This window comes from Oxyura jamaicensis, chromosome 1, assembly GCF_011077185.1.
Source record: "Oxyura jamaicensis isolate SHBP4307 breed ruddy duck chromosome 1, BPBGC_Ojam_1.0, whole genome shotgun sequence".
NCBI classification, from domain to species: Eukaryota; Metazoa; Chordata; class Aves; order Anseriformes; family Anatidae; genus Oxyura; species Oxyura jamaicensis.
In genome coordinates this window covers 173,580,146-173,590,489 of record NC_048893.1, presented here as the reverse complement: position 1 = coordinate 173,590,489, position 10,344 = coordinate 173,580,146, and the positions used below count along the sequence as shown (strand labels likewise).

General features: G+C 40.9%; 1 long non-coding RNA gene across 1 annotated transcript in view; it reads left to right on the top strand.

The window, feature by feature from the left end:
* LOC118164619 overlaps positions 1 to 10,344 on the top strand; it is a 49,667-nt gene that overhangs the window by 29,758 nt on the left and 9,565 nt on the right. Inside the window, exon 2 of the long non-coding RNA XR_004749573.1 lies at positions 6,864 to 6,954. This is a non-coding gene — a long non-coding RNA (uncharacterized LOC118164619). The remainder of the gene's footprint in view (positions 1 to 6,863; positions 6,955 to 10,344) is intronic.

The window sequence follows — 10,344 nt, the reverse complement described above, 5'->3', positions numbered from 1 at the left end:
AGGAGTAGGAGTAGGAGTAGGAGTAGGAGTAGGAGTAGGAGTAGGAGGCCTCTCCAGTTGAATAGCGAAATCTTGACTGAAATGTCAAATGGATATATATTGAAGGAGGGGGCAGAGACAGGAAGGCATATAAAGACATTGCTAGAGCATGCTGGAGAAAAGTACAATTGGAAATGGCGATGAATGTGAAGGGCAAAATGGAACAAAACATCTTGGACACTCACGATTCTCCAGAATTCTACATCTTTGAGAGATTCAGCCCAAATGGAGTTGTTGCTTCAGTTGATTATGTAAACCTTGCACCAATAACACAAAGATAGTTTGAAATATTTTAGTGGGAAAACAACTCTGTTATCACAAAAAGGCAATTTTCTACAAGAAAATTTTCAGTTTTGCTCAAAATTCTTTTAATTTTCTGTCAAACAAATTGAGCAGACAGCAGCCCAGCTGCTGACTTGGAAAGCTCTTTCAGCTGTGTTTCACAGTGGCAAAAAGTCAAATCCACCAAAAGCCTGCCAACAGGGAAGCTAAAGGCCACGTGGCTTTCAGCCTGTTTATCTCCCTTGGTTATGAGTGTCCAGCAGGAAAGGGGAGCTCCTCAGCCCTCTGCCTTGCTGGATCCTGCTCAGCACATCTCCAAAGAGCAGGACTGGAGGAGAAGGTGTGCAACCCCAGCTGCTGCTGCTGCTGGAGCTGTGGGGACCAAACCCTCATACCCTCCTATAGTCAAGCCCAGTAGGAGCCACCAACTGATTTCACCTTGTACCCCCATCAAGAGCCTTCAGGTGACCAGCCATAAACCTTCCTCCTGAGGTTGATTTTGTTCTTGACATTGCTTTTGTAGTTTTCACCACTACTTAGCATGTTGTGTGTTTTCTGTGTTTAGTTGTTTTTTTTTTTGTTTTGTTTTGTTTTGTTTTTTAATGCACAAGCTTTTCTTCTAAGGAACCACCTTTCCCCAGGCCAAAAAGACGACGTGTTGCTTCTTCCGAGTCCATCAAGCATATCTACTTTGCTACATAAAAGGGGTCCATGGGCAAGTATGAGAACCAGCCCACAGACAGACTCCTGGCCATCCTGCTGAGATACATGCCTGCTGCAGAGCTTGGTAGGAAGCAGCAGCAGCGGCACAATACAGGGAGTTTCTTTCCACATTTCCCACCTCCTCTTTTACAATGGGTTTGGTCCCACCTAAGGCATCTGCTGTCTCTATTGACCATTTGAAGAGACTGGATTTTCAAGCCTCATTTAGAGGACTGAAGCTGAGGTGGTTTCAACACTACGCTGGCATCTTGCAACACTCTTCACTCTGATATGTGTTAAATTGCACCTCATTTTCTAGGGGCAGCCCAGGGACTCTTCAGTCTCATCCACATCTCATCTTACATCTTCTGGTCTTGTTTATACCCTTACATAGGATTCAAACAAAGTTTCAGAAATCTAAGCCTCATGAGGCTGGCACTTGAAAGGCCAAGGACTGTTTTTCCCTGCTGATGGAAGTCCATTTTTTCTAACCAGTTATTGGTAGCATTTTTCTGACATCTATAGTGTTTAAGCATTTATTAAGAGATGTCTTTTATCAGACAGCTCAAGAACCTTCTTTGACCCTTTGTACTATTGCAGTTCCAGGGAACCAGAAGGAACATTTAGTTCAGAAGTGAATTTTTTCATTTGTGACTATATATCTGGAAAATGTGTAAAGGAAGACGTATATATGTATGTATATTTCACTATAAACCTACTCCTTAATTTACATTAATACTTGTGGTTTTCACCTCTTATCTGAAAGCCAAAAGTGGCATTTTGGAGAAATAACACACAGATAATGACGTGGATTTCTACTAGGAGAATTAAAATGTATAACAGTTCATCACAGTTGAGCTGATTTAAGGACTGGAAGGCAGATGATGAACTGTAGCATGCTCTGAGGTTATACCAGATAACAGCACCATTTGAAATTTTACCAGATAACCCGTTTCCTGCTTCAGATTTTTATTATGTATTTCAAAAGAAGAGGAAATTCCGGGTAGTGCAGCTGCCTTGCTGTGTTACACAGCTCCAACCTGCCAATGGCTGATTTCTAGTGCAGTTTAGCCCTGTTTATGCTGGCTCAGAGTGAGATAAGCAGCATAGGTCCTCGTTAATGCAGGTACTTCCTTTGGTTCAGCAACTGTGGCCAGCTCAGATATTGCAAATATCTCAGTATCTACCCCTTTCTTGATGAGAAGCAGGTACCAATGCACTAAGCAAGGGAAGGTCCCTAAATCCTGAGCAGAGGCAGGAGGTCTGTTGCTGTGCCAGTTAGAGGGGATTTCAAGTCAGCAGAAAGCCCCCCTACCACCTCTTTCCTCCCTCCCCATCAGCCATCCCGGTGTTGTTTGTCCTCCCTTACAGGCAGCACTCAGGATGCCTCCCTTTTCACAGAGCAGGCAGGCAGATTTGGTGGAGAAAAGTTTAGTCTGGGTTTTTCTAAGACAGTGAAGGAATTCTGAGTGTTCAGCTCTCAGCAAAATTAGCAGCTAAACTCTCGAGTTCAGCTTCAAAAATCTCAGCCAGATTATTCATTACCATTGATATTCTGTATTCGGATACATTTGGCCAGGTGTATTATTTATGATCCTAAGGAATTAATGTCCCAGTTATTGTTTGCTATGACACTGAAGCAGGGCATAATGGGAATGTTAAGGAGAACCCGCAGATAGCAACTCTTTCTTGCACAGAGTTATTTCGGGTCAATTGATTCCATGGATGTGGTGGGCATATCAGGCTCATTTTCCCATTTGTAAGTCCAAAGAATCTACTGACTATTCTAGTTTTTGATGATTAGTGTTCAAGAGCTACCTACTTTGGTTGATATTGGGAGGGTTATTTGCACTAAGATGATTTGTTGATGATTTTAGAAAATGATGTTCTAAATTTCTTCTCTGACCCCCAAAAACCCAAGTGACTTCCAATTTTGCAGAGCAAACCTCCCACTTACTTACGCAATTTATAGGAATGGACCCAGAAAAGTCTGTTTTGAATGTTCCTGCTCACAAAACTTTAAATGACTCAGTAGCAGCTTAAGCCACAAGCAGCATTGATGTTTGCACCATCCATTATTTTGAAAGGGAAATACATTTCCATTTTCATGAGGCGGAGGAAGATAAAGTAACGTTTTATGAACTTCCTCTTATGTGTCAAGCTGGTTCAGTTGATTTTTTGGATAGCACTTAATCATGTTGGGGCTTTTCCAGGAAATGATAATTTACCAGCTTTTGAAACTCATACTCCCCCTCTTCACCAGTCAGAAAGTATGACCTAGTTTAAGCTAGAGCTTGAAGATGTGACCTAGTTTTACAGGTAGCCTGCACCCATTGTGCTCAGTGCAGCATTGTAAAATTTGGAAATCTCTTCATGAAAAGTGAACTGGACTGTAACTTTGAATCATTACTCCTTTCTTCTGGACCCTGAAAAGTTAAGAGTATCGCCTAATTTAGAAAGCTCAGGACAATATATATATATGTCTTTAGGAGCACTCGATCTCCTAGATTCAAGTCCTCATCAATACTTTGCAGCTTAGCCCCTGTGAATAAAAAAAATAAATAAAAAATAATAAAATAATAAAAAAAAGGCCTGAGGGCCCTTCTGTAAAGCCCTGCAAACGGTGGTTGAAAGGAACGATGGGGAGAGCACAGCTGCCTTTTTTTCCTTCTCACGCAAACAGTGGACAGTTACAAAGGAACATGGTCCTTGCTTGTCTGTTCTCCTACTTCATGGCACCCCTAAGCATTGAGTAAATGCAATGTGTTAGAAAGAGCCTGGATTTGGTATTAATTACAACAGGCTTATTGCCTCTGGAGCACAGAGCACCAGCACACTTTCTTTCCACCTCTCTACCCAGATTCAGCAGGATTTTCTCAGGTGGGTCCGGTTCTGACCATGGGCAAAATCAGAAAAATTTGCATCCTTGAAAGCAAAAACAAAAACAAAAACAAAAAAAAAAAAACAAAACAAAAAAAAAAAAAAAAAAAAAAAAAAAAAAAAAAAAAAAAAAAAAAAACATGATGGGCCCTTCTACACAGAAATGTTCTGCTGGGTTTTCTGGGTACGGTTTTCCTCTCGAATGCTTTGATTCTAGTGAAGTACATGCCAGTGCTAGCAAAGGCATCAAAACCTTAATGAATACGTCCTGTAGCAATGACCATTTGCAGAGACCTCCATGGGATCACCTACTAACTTTCCAAACATTTCACTGCATTAAATAAGGTTCTGCCTTAGACATTGCAAATAACAGAGAGCACTGTTTGACATCACACCCAAAATGATGAACAAGTAAAGAAATATTATTGGAGCAGAAAGGTTTTTATTGCTTAACCATGGAAACAAATAAAATGGAGGCTTCTGTATGTGGAAAGGTGTACGTGACCACGTCCATGGCTTTGGAGCCAGGCATCTAATGAATGGCTCACTTCTGTGGCAGAAGACACACCAAGTGTGCCTCACTGAAATAAAGGAGTGATGCAGAACTTGAGCCTTCAGAGGCAAGTGCTGAGTTAATTTTCCTCGTAACAAAAAAATAATTGACCTACAAATGTGACTGCTGGGGGGATTCATGGTGTTGGTTATACATCATCTCCTTTGCACACAAGTAGGAACAGGTTAGGTGAACAGGCTGTTGCAAGGGTTACTTGCATCACCTAAATCTAGGTCACATGAAGAAATGCAAAGAAAACTTCTGAGTTTACTGATACATTTTTAGCAAGTACCACATTTCCGAGTACGCGGGAGTCGAGATAATATGTGAAGTACCAGAATTTCGTTCAGCCTGGCCTTTTCTCATTTTAAAATTAGTGCTGTGGTGAACTTTTGGGTAAAGGTTATGTTATGTGAAACAAACACGTAGGAAGGGCTTTGGGGGAGCCTGAACCTGTCTGCCTGTTTCCATGGCTTGAAGCAGCACAATGCTCACTGTCACCTTCGGTCCTATTTGACTCTCTGTGAGACTCCGGCTGGCATGTGCTAGGCTTGATGTTCAATCCAAACTACTGACTCCAAACAAAAGACCACGATGAAAGATAGTTCATCGGTAACCATTGGGCAACATCAGCTATAATTACTTCGAGGGGAGGAGCTGGTATTAAACCCATGGTACATTCTTGGTGTTGGTCCTTATTTTAGTGGCTCTTAGAGTCTGTTATTTTTTCCTCCCTCTAATGGCCAAGAGGGAGAGGAGATCCTGCCCTGGCAGCGGGAACTTGCTCCAGCAGACTCTTTGGTAACTGGCCCGTTCCCATTGTTGATTCAGACTGTCTCGTGTTGGGAGCAAACCCACATTCATATACTTTTTTTTTCCTTCTCTGTAAGAACTTAAATTACTTCTCATTGAATGTGTCTCCAGCCCATAACAGTCATAAAGGCCATCTGTGTTCTTGGGCATTTGGCTAGCAAGCGGAGGGCAGCAGATGCCGACTGGAGCTTCCTCTGCTCTCCGTCTTTCATTTTCACAAGTGTCATTGATACCTGGGCAAAACCAACAAAAATAAAACAAAAAAAGCTCCCCTACCCCTAAAGCAGAACTTCTGCTTGGTTTATATTTTATGAAGATTTCACAAGTACATATGATAACATGATGTAAAAGCCACTAGGAAGTCAGGTGTGTCACTTCTCTGGTCCCTCTGAATTAGGATGAAACAGCCATGTGCTCCTGGTCCTGGCCTGTTCCTGGCTGCCAGTCAGGGATGCTGACAAGAGATGCATCATTTGGAACATTCAGTAAGCAAATGCAGCATCACCTATCCATTTGTTGTTGATATTGCCAAAGTCACTTGGAACCATCCTTTTAACAGAGGCACAGAAATACCAAAAAGAGTTATAAACTTCCTTCATGGTAGATCTCCCAGGAGGAACAAAGACAAAATATGTCACCACTGAGCAAACACTGCAGGGCAATATTATTCCCAATTACATGTAGACTATATATACTGTACTTGAAATAGATACAGCTAGCAAACCTTTAGTAGAAGAAACATTGCTTGCATCGTTGCTTTGTGTAAAAGAAGTTTACACTGCACAGTGACAAACACCAGCATACACTGAAATCGTCACCTCCTAAAAAAGGCTTAAAAAGAAATTGTCGTATAAAAAACTATTTATAATACTAATCTTATTGCTGACAGCAGGAAAATGTCCTCTGATTTCAAAGTGAGAAGCTAAGCCCTTTCTTACCAGTACAATATTAACCGAGATTAATAAAACTGAATGAATTGTAACAAGCAATTTATGTATTTGGGGGAAAATTTTCACATTCAGCAAGTCTCACAGCACAGCTGGGCCAATAGAGTTCTCAATTATCTTTTTTATTGAGCTGCTTTGTTTCACAGCCTCAGACATCAGCAAAATTCTGCAAATGTACAGATGGCATATTCCAGAGAACAAGAGCAAACTTGAGGAAATTTCTTTGGTTGTTTTCAAATAAATCATGGGAGCATTTCTACTTGGCTTGTATATTTGGAAAAAAAAAAAAAAAAAGTTATTTTTTTTAAATGTAAATTTCAACCAAACTGGAAAAATAAAAATAGCAAGATAGAAAAGCAGAAAGAGAATAAAGTGATACTAGTCCACAGGCAGCAAAACACTGGACTGCAATCCAAGACATTCAATACTAATTCAGTGTATTACTTTTTATGTTTATAATAAGGCTAATTAGGTTTAAATAAAGTGACCTTTTCTTATTCATAGTGTTGTGGTAGAAGTGTTAGAGTTGAGAGAGAAAATTTAAATAAGTAGTAATTCAAAAATGCATTTATAGGTGACAATAGATGGTAAATCAGACAGCTGTTTCAGGGATTAGTAAACAAATTAAAAATGTTTTCTGCTGCCAGATTACTCCCAAATTTACCGCTCTCTATCAAGAGGGATGAATGAAAAATAAGAAGGCAGAAGCTCAGGCCTGGACCTCCGTTGCCCACCCAGGTTTGTTTTAGCTCTCTCTCCAGCTTTGTTTTCACCTGCTTGAAGGAGCTCTCGTCATCAAGCCCCAGGGCATGCAGCACGTACTCTCAATTTCATGTGATAAAAACGTAATTTAGTGGGCTGCAGCACTGCCCTCGCATTATTTCAAGTAGTTTGAACTCAGAAACAGAAAAAAAAAAAGGAGCCTGATGGGGCACCTTATAGGGTCTAGAAAGGCGTGGTAGTTATCTTCTGCTTGAGAGAGAGGCAGGCTTAAGCCACAAGGCTGTTTGCCACTCAGTGCCTCCTAACTCCAGCCCTCTTCCAGTTAGCAGGACAGAAATAACCTGACTATCCAATTTCAGTTGTTTTTCTGCAGCAAGGATTTGGAACTGTGATGGATGATAAAGCATTAAACCAGAAGGACCTTGTTTTAAGTTGTATTCCTGCATGCAATATTGCACAGCAGAGAAATTTAGTGACACTGATGTTGCAAAATGCTACAGGCAACCAGGGAGCTGGTCAAACTTCTGTATAACCCAGAAAACAGATTATGGATTATGTGGGAGTTTATATATATATATATATATATATAAGACAATCATCTACAAATGGCTGATAACTGGTCTCATTAGTTATAATTTCTCAAAAGGCAAAATAAGTGCAGAAAGGTTATACCATTTGCTGCACATTGGTTCTTTCAGACATCAGCAAGGTGGAGAGCATACACTGGAGTCACAGCAGGAACATGAACCTGCACCAGGTCAGCAATAAAACAAGGCCCAGGAAAAAAAAGACCTGCTCTACTCCATACATTCATAGCCAACATCGGGAGTGGACTGATTTTATCTGTGTCCATGGAAAGCTGAGATTCTGGGGTCTGGCATTTTTGTGACAGCAATAAAATAAAATAAAATAAAATAAAATAAAATAAAATAAAATAAAATATAAAATAAAATAAAATAAAATAAAATAAATAAAGATCATTCCAAAGCATTGCACCCAACCAGTCCAATTAATATTAAAATTAGGTTAAAATCTTTCAGACCGATAGGACATGAGATTAAGACATTGTGAAGACAAGAGTATCTGAACTTCCCAAACTATTACCTTCTGTGCAGGCTTTGTTTGGTTTTCTAGGACTCCAAAATCCATCACTTAGTGGAAAGCTTATGGGGAAAGGAGATGCTGTGTGTGAACCCTCTCCTTATGGAGTAGGTGTCCCCCAGGCTGCCCTCCAGGCAGCCTTACACCTGGTAGTACAGACTTAGGGGCTAAGGGAACTTGGTACCCATAGGATGAGGCAGCAGCTATAAATACGTGAGAGCACCTAAAATGTGAGCTCAGCTGCCAAAAGAGGATTCTTTCATCCTCTGCTCAATAAGCAACCAGGGACCTCTCATGTGGTGAATGAATCGAGAACCAGAAGGTTAGAAAAATGAAAGGAATCCATCATTCTGTGACTTGCAGCATGTAAGGAGCGGAAAGTAATTGGAGTTCGTACTTGTCTTCTGTCGTAGCCAAACATAAATAGATTGGAGTTCGGCGATGCGCAGTCTGGGGAAAAGCAATGTGTCTCATGAGAGCGCAGACAGTAGAGAGCACATGGCTCAAATGCTGAACAAATGGTGTGCAAATATGCCCTGCCTGCGCTTAATAAAATGGATTGTGAACAGAGAGCAGTAAATCAAGGATACCCAGCCCCACACCTCCACCCCGGCCTGAATACTTCCTTGGAAACACAGCTAGAAACACCAGCACATCCACACTTAAAGCTAAAGCTGGAGGGAAAGAAAAAAATACAAAAACAAAAACAAACAAACAAACAAACAAAAAAGAGAGAAGAAAAATAGGGGAAAAAAAAAAAAAAGTAACATCCCAAGTTGCCTTGAAACTTGTGAAATCTGATTCAAACAACCTTAAGCTGACACAGATTTCTGAGCTTTTCATGACCAAGCTGTTCTTTGGAGCTAGTCATGAATGATTACATTAAGCAAAGGTAGGGGCTTTACAGGATCAGATCCCAGTAAGTTTAAAGAATATACTGGACAAGAAACTGATAGACAGAAGGAGAAAGAACAAGAAATCATCTGCATGCGCCTGGGAATATGTGTGAGAACGCTTTCTGGTCAAGACCTGAGTTTTCTTGAATCACTGCAGGAAAATGCTGCATGTGGTCACATTTGAGAAGTTTTGCTGGAGACTAATTTTGCAATGGCAAAAGTATAAGCAAGTGGTAACTGTTTGGAGCCCTCCAAAGTGGATACATCAAATGAAGTGCAGTATGGACTGATCTCTGTCCAATCTGTTGGCTTCTTACTCCCCAGCTACTTTCCTTTGCTCCTATGCGTCTCAGCCTTTGCATTAATGTCTCAAAAACCCAGTTGACAAACAGCATTCTTGTCTGCTATCTGAAGGGAAAGCCACCTGGAAGTGGGTGAGAGAGGAGGATGTTTAGCTCTGACCCACGGCTGTTGCTGCCACCAGGAAAAAGAGCTGTAAGTCTGTGAGAGTGGGGTGAGCAGGAGACACTGGCAGCTGGAAGGAGCCGGAGAAAAGGAAGTGGGATAGACAGAAAAAGAAACACTCACTGGCTAGAGAGAGCTTGGGAAGGCGGGGGGAGGAGTACCCAGGTGCCAAAATATGCAATTGTAACCCCATGTATGAAAATCTACTGTTTTAGCAAGAGCACAGTAAAAATATATGAATGCTTACATACATGCAAATACACAAAATTCCAAATAAACTATTTCCAAGTCAGATTTTTCTAACTTCCGATTTCAGCAAATAATCATCCTTTATTCACAAACCAAAATTATCTTTTGAAGATTATAAACTAAACTCACATTTACCTTTCTTAGGCAAGAAAACATTTACCCTCAAGTTAGCTCTCTTAATTGATTTATTAGTCTACTCTGGTCATTAACTGCATCCCAATGAAGCAATTGTTATAAAGGAAGCAGACGAACTGACACTTCTGGAGAAGACTTAGTTTTAGGAAGGCCAGTGCTAGAGCAGGTGGCTTTACGTTATCATCTCGGCATATACACCCAGGCTGCCTTAAGTGACCCTAATGAAGCGTTCCAAACCAGGGCTGCTCTGGTATAAAAAGCTATGAAAAGGTATTTAAAAAACAGTATCAAGCTGTCCTAATAGTAGTACATAGAATATCCTGCTTCCTTTTAAATGCATGTAGCAGTGAGAAGGGAGAACAACCAAGCAAGACAAGGCAGAGCAGGACCTCTGTATTTTCTTACTGTTTTGTAGAGTGCACAGCCAGAGCAAGATCCCTGATTACAACCCCCAGAGTAGTCTATGTAGCCCCATGAGGGGCTACATAGTGATTTCATGTGATTTCATCACATCCTTCCCCCCCCATTCATGGCATAGCTAGTCAATTTGCACCCAGAT